General features: G+C 41.2%; 1 long non-coding RNA gene across 1 annotated transcript; it reads right to left on the reverse strand.

Annotated features, from left to right (window-relative positions):
• Positions 1-804: 804 nt before the first annotated feature.
• On the reverse strand, positions 805-5,787 carry LOC119780527. The gene is made up of 3 exons (XR_005280409.1): positions 5,699-5,787; positions 5,546-5,606; positions 805-922 (listed from the first exon to the last, which is right to left on the reverse strand). It is a non-coding gene; the product is annotated as an uncharacterized LOC119780527 (long non-coding RNA).
• Positions 5,788-6,283: the final 496 nt, after the last annotated feature.

The raw sequence follows: 6,283 nt of genomic DNA on the forward strand, positions 1-6,283 counted from the left end.
CAGACATGAGGACTGTGGCGCCACAGATAGTGAGTAGACTACTTACAGGAGGCTGGTCTGCAGCAATGCAGCCAGCTGATGTTGCAGCACCAGAGAATCCACTTGACTGTGCAGGAGGCAGTGGAGGCTCAGAGAACTGGATCAGAGGAGGTAGTCCTGGACTGGAGGTGGATGGCTATGGTGAGGGTGTTTGCAAAGGAAGAGGGATTGGAGGGCTGGAGGATGCTGCTGGGGATTGGGACAGTCTCTGAGGATGGGGACTGTCAGGTCCACCCAATCCTCTTCCTCTGGATCTGTCAATGACAGTCAGGGATTGACCATACTGTCCGTAAAGATACTCCATACCAGCATCACCTTTGGAAGTACACAGGAAAACAAAATAATGAAATATTAGTGAAGAACCTAACCCAAGTTAAATAGTCTACTGACCTGACTTGATTACCTTGTTTAATAATTATCATTTAGTATTATCATCTGAATAAAAAAATATAAAATATGAATATAAAAAAGACTTAATAAAATAATGCCTGATATACTTGAAGTTTTTTCTTACAAAATACTTATTTTTAAAAGTAGTATTACAAGTACAATTTGAGTCTGATACTTTTACTACTAGCATGTTGCTTTGGTACGTTCATATCAATGATGAATTTTTGTTGAAAGACACCACCATTAGACAATCCATTATAGATGTTTATTAGTTGTTGTCAACATATATGAGCTGACAGGAATCCTTCTTGTCTCTTTACGCCCCCCAAGGTTGGTAGCGGTCGTTTAAGGGAGTCTTCAGGAGTCTGTCCACAGCCTCCCTCTCAGCACTGCTGTAGTTCCCCCTGACCGCCTCCTCCATCTGGTCCTGGTTCCAGCACATCAGCACCTTCCAGGTGGTAGACCTGGAAGTGGGCGTCACTGGCACTGGTCCCTGCAGGTTAATCACAAACCAAAGTCAAATACTCTAACTCCTTCCTGCTGATCATTTGGTCCAGGTCCTTCTCAGGGACTGAACCAACCCCTCTAGTCAGAAGCTCCCCCCTGTTTGGCCAGCCCAACAGCAGCAGCATCTTCTTTGTCAAGCTCTAAAATGCACCTGGAAGGTTCATTGGTGTTTGATTGTTCATTAACCAAAAATGAGGCAAAGCAGTGAAAACAGTACAAGCACCTCAGAACCTGGCAGTCATTTATACTAGGTGGTGGCTAGGTTGGATGAAGCTCTAGTCAGTGATTAGGATCAAATAAAAGACACATTTTCACATTTCACTGGATGAAAAGTGGGATTTTCGTCAATATGCTGCACTGTAGATTGTCTTGGAACTTCAGGTTAGCGGCAGTTTACGGCAATTTGCAGGCTTCGCCAAAAACTCCCGTAAATTGTCAGAAATTGACGTGGACTTTCTTAGGCAGTGTTCCCCCCATGCCTCCCCCCCATTGTCATGATGGGTACTAGAGAGTTAAGCCCAAAATGCAGAACACACACGGGAAACTGGGTAAAAGTCCAAAAGAGTTTATTGAAGCACAAACATCAATAAGATACGGGAACTGATTCAGGCAGGGGAGCAGGTTCACTGGAGAACTGTACAGGGACGGGAGATGTAGGTTAGCAGAGTTCATGAAAAGCTAAGCATCTAGCTTCATGCTTAGCATGGCTGGCCTTGATCTGAGCTTCCAGCTCACTGCAGAGAACAACAGGGAGTAAACACGAAGGATTCTTCAGGCTGAGCTTCCAGCTCTTAGCAGGGAACAACAGGGGAGCATCCACATAGGATTCTTCAGGCCGATTCCACATAGGAACCTCTAGGGAAACTCCACATAGAAGTCATCAGGTTACATCCATGTAGGAATCTTCGGGTTGTCTCACCAGGGCAGATTAGCAGGTTTAGCTCACCAAGAGCTTCAGGCTAGAGACAGGCGTCCTGTGATGCAGCTCTCCCAGAGCTTCAGACCAGAGACAGGGTTCCGAGGGGCAGCTCTTCCTGAGCTTCAGACCAGAGACAGGGTTCCTGTGAGGAACAGACAAAGGAAAGATTAGAATCTGAATCTCACACTAGAGACAACCAAGATTCAATCTATAACAGAGGCTCTGGAAGCTAACCAACTAAGATCAACACTGCGGCGTGGAAGCAAGGTCTGGCAGGAGCTTATAAAGGAGAGGTCTACTGATGAGAGGATTAGCAACAGGTGTGCAGGAAGATTCCAGCCTTAGGAGACCCACGGCGCACTCTGCTGGAGACAGAGGGTAATCTCCAGATCCCAGCAGTAACTCCAGCCCTAAGGGAAAATAAACACAGAACAGAAGAGGATCCTCGGCGCCCACTGGTGGGCAAGCCTGAGGATCCCAACACCCATGGAATTCTAGGGGAGGCTTTAACATGTAAATGAAAATGCTGTGAGCTATACAAATGCAAATCAGGGTTGCAGGGGGGGGTTTACTCCAAGTGACATTTTTCTAAAAGGTAAGAAAATCTCTGATACAAAGAGATCAGGCTCAGTATAGCCTCTTACATTTTAGCTTGAATTGATTTATTTAATTAAAGTATAGAGACCAAAACAGATCTTTAGCTGACAGAGCAATACATTTAGAGCAGTAATTATAAAAAAAAAAAAATTGCATTTAAGATAAAAAATAAGTGGAAAAGTTTCAAGAAATGAGTCTGAGATGATTCACTTTATAACATGGCGCATTATCCTGTTGGAAGTAGCCATCAGAAGATTGGTACACTGTGGTGATAAGGTCCGGCCAGGTCAAGATCCGCAATTGCAATCGCACCAAACAGGAAAAAGAACATCGACAAATTCCGGTTCGTCAAATTAAAATATAGCAGCAACAGATCGGTGACTAGAAATTATAGCACAATTCTTATATATTAAAAAAATAAAAAATAACACTGTTTATTTAAATGATTGGATCCAAACTATTGGTTATTCACCAACCAGGAAGCAGATTTCTCATCTCCACCAAAATATTTATTTTATACTGAGGGACTTAAACTTTACTCAAATCCATTCAAAAGAAACTTCTTATTACAGGAATGAAAAGAGATGCTGAGTTTGGGAGTAGAGAACAAGTTCATTCAAAAAAAGCAGTTTTGAATTAACCTTATCCCCGTTACAAAAATCTACAAAAATATATATATATATTTGGGCAGAAACTGAACATATGCTGGATGATGGTGGGATTTTTTTAATATGTCATATTAAATTAAGCGCTCACAGGGTTCATACAGGAATGAGTGACTCTAATTTAATGCTATTTTAATGCTATTTGAAATGATTTTAATGCCATCAACAAGAACCATGTACACAAGTTATTAGTGTACATGAAATAGGAAGGAGCTGTAAGCACAGTTCCATGACTCCTGTATGTATGTAAACACACACACACACACACACACACACACACATATATATATATATATGTATATATATATATCCTCTAGCTTTTTCTCCGCCTGGAGCTTCCTTTCCGAACATACAGCTTTATGATCAGTTCCACGCAAATTAATAGCAATATAATATATCTGACGAAATTGTTTTTATAAGCATTTTTTATTAAAGAATTATAAATACTTCGATAAACATATTTAAATAATTTTAGTGCCAATTAAGGCCTTGATTTAAAAAAAATGAATGAATTGTAATTATTTTTAATGATCCGCGGAAACACTGGTTCATCTCGCGCATGCTCTCTACGATCTCCAAGAAACTCAGAGCGGCGCGGTCTGCAGCCACAGCGGAGGATGGATGCTTTGCTTTGTGCAGGCGGTCTGGAGCAGAGTGTGTGGGATTTCAGGGTAAAACTCCTCCGATGGCGACTCTGCAGTCGAACAAGACGAACTCAAAGAAGAGATGCTAGCGGTAAATATATGTTCGATTACTGCCTGCTAAGCTAAAAGCAGCCTAGCCTAAGCTACGGCTAATAGCAGCCTAGCCTAAAGCTACGGCTAATAGCAGCCTAGCCTAAAGCTACGGCTAATAACAGCCTAGCCTAAAGCTACGGCTAATAGTAGCCTTGCAAGAACAAGCTTTATTAAAATGTATTTTTTGTCATTCACAAGAAGCAGTACGCCGTCTTCACAACTCTGAGACTAATTGCAGACGCTATGAACCGGAGCAAGGGTAAGATTTAAAGAATATGCTTTCATTCTGCGGTAAAAGGAAATGGATACGGATAGATACCGATCATAGCTGTACATTTTGTTTTCACAGACCTCCTATTTGCTCGGAGCCATATCAGCAAGTCCAGATTTGCACGATGTTGATAAAGACGACATTGTGTGTAAGTGACTTGTTTTAATGTTTTCTCCTTCCTTGTTACTGTGACTTGCGTTTGATTTTTTATTCATACCACTCTCATTTAATTGTTTTCCAGCTGCCTGTAAGACGTATTTTGAGACGGTACGTGGGAGCTTCAGATATATGAGCCTGAGAACACGTTGCGTGCGGAGGCTGCCAAGCAATCAGCTCGGAGTCGGGCTAGAAAAAAGAGAGTAAGACTTTATTTGGTGACTATTTTTCAGGTGCATTGATAGATGTGTTGTGTCCATACGCAGTGCGCTGATTCATTGTTTTTTTTTTTCAGCTGCTGAAAGCGAGGCAGAGTGTGCTAGCAGATGAGGAAGTGGAACTCTGGAAGTCCGCCACCGTCAACCTCATGTCCGACGAAGAAGATGGCGTCGTTGGCGGTGTCTCTGGATGGATTGTACAGTCGCCGCCATTTCGTAGGCCGGATCTCACTGAACTCTGTGTTAAGCTGCGGTCCCGGTTAGAAGCGATGCCGAAGTACAGGGCCACGCACAGTAGGCATCTGCACATCGGACCTGCCTCGGACGGAAAGCTGCCAGTTACCTCCAACCCCGAGGAAGCAAACAGACCGTTCATGGACTTGTAATTTTTAGATACGCATGTGTTTGGATACGCGTTGTATATAGTTGTGTGTGTTTCAATAAAGCTCTTTCTTTGCATAAACAGCTACCTGGCAAATGTTCATTTCCTGTATAAATTCATTCATGTCCTTGATGGTAGCATAATAATTGTGTAGTAGTGTAGGATAACATAAATACACAGCATATGAATGAATGAATATATGAATGAATAAATATATGAATGAATAAATATATATTCATAAATATATATATACATATATGTAAATATATATATATGCCAACCAATCACGAGCTACTTTACTTGTTTAAAAAGAAGTGGTTCTGTCCAATACTCAGTAAGAAAATTAAAGCATGGCGTGGCCACGTGTGGTTTTGCTGCCAATCACGAGCGATTTCACTTGTTTGAGAATAGTGGTTTCAGCCAATACTGAGTAGGTTATTCAAGCCAGACCTGGCCACCCGCGCGGGTTTGCTGCATTCATATGCTAATTAGGGCCATTAGTACAGCTGATCGCTCTCCACATACGTCAGAGTCCATTTCCGACAATTTGTGGCACGACAAACGCGGACAAGCGCGGGTTGCAAATTGTCGGAAACAGACGAAAATCAGGGAGATCTGCGGGAGTTTACGGGGAGGAAAATCTCACTTTTCATGCAGTGTTTACCTTGAAATTCTTTTTGGTTTGAGGAATGAATGCAGGCTGACCCTGGATCACTGCCACTTCTCTGTCCAATAGTATAAAAGAACAATGTGAATAATTAAAAACAATACTTATATATCAAAATTATTTGTTAAAGATCGTTTATGATTTCCACACCTTAAAGAACTTGTTCCTCCGTCCAAAAATCACTCTTTATGAGATGTTAGCTGATAGGGTTAAGGGGGAAATTCTTATGTCCTTCAGAACCACAGCCTTCGGGGAAGTGCACTCCTTATGCCATTGTCATCACGGCAAAGACAAGATTTTTCAGAGGTGCCACCATCAGTTTTTCTGATGAACTGACAGATTCAAGAATAAAATATTTTCTTGCTTTAAAACATCTACAGTGAGCAGAACCATCATATTAGGTGAATTTTGTGCCATTGTTGTTGCAAGCAGAGAATTTTTTTCATTTTCCTAAATTTCCTTTCATTTGTTTAAATATAATATTTTTCCAAACTGGTTTTATATTTTCATATACATTTTTCTATCAAAGACCCTTTTTCTGATTAAGTTTTTCAGTTAATTTTCTTTTTTTGCCATTTCTTTTTTCCAAATGATATTCAATTCTTACTTCCGGGGTGTGAATACTACATTCACATTCATTATGCACCAGTCAGAACTCATGCACACAGTGCAGCTATTGCACTTTGCAAAGAAATATTTCAGTTAACAAGACCTTTTTACAACTAGTACAATCCT

The sequence above is a fragment of the Cyprinodon tularosa genome, unplaced genomic scaffold (genome assembly GCF_016077235.1).
Source record: "Cyprinodon tularosa strain WSP-4 unplaced genomic scaffold, ASM1607723v1 ctg103, whole genome shotgun sequence".
NCBI classification, from domain to species: domain Eukaryota; kingdom Metazoa; phylum Chordata; class Actinopteri; order Cyprinodontiformes; family Cyprinodontidae; genus Cyprinodon; species Cyprinodon tularosa.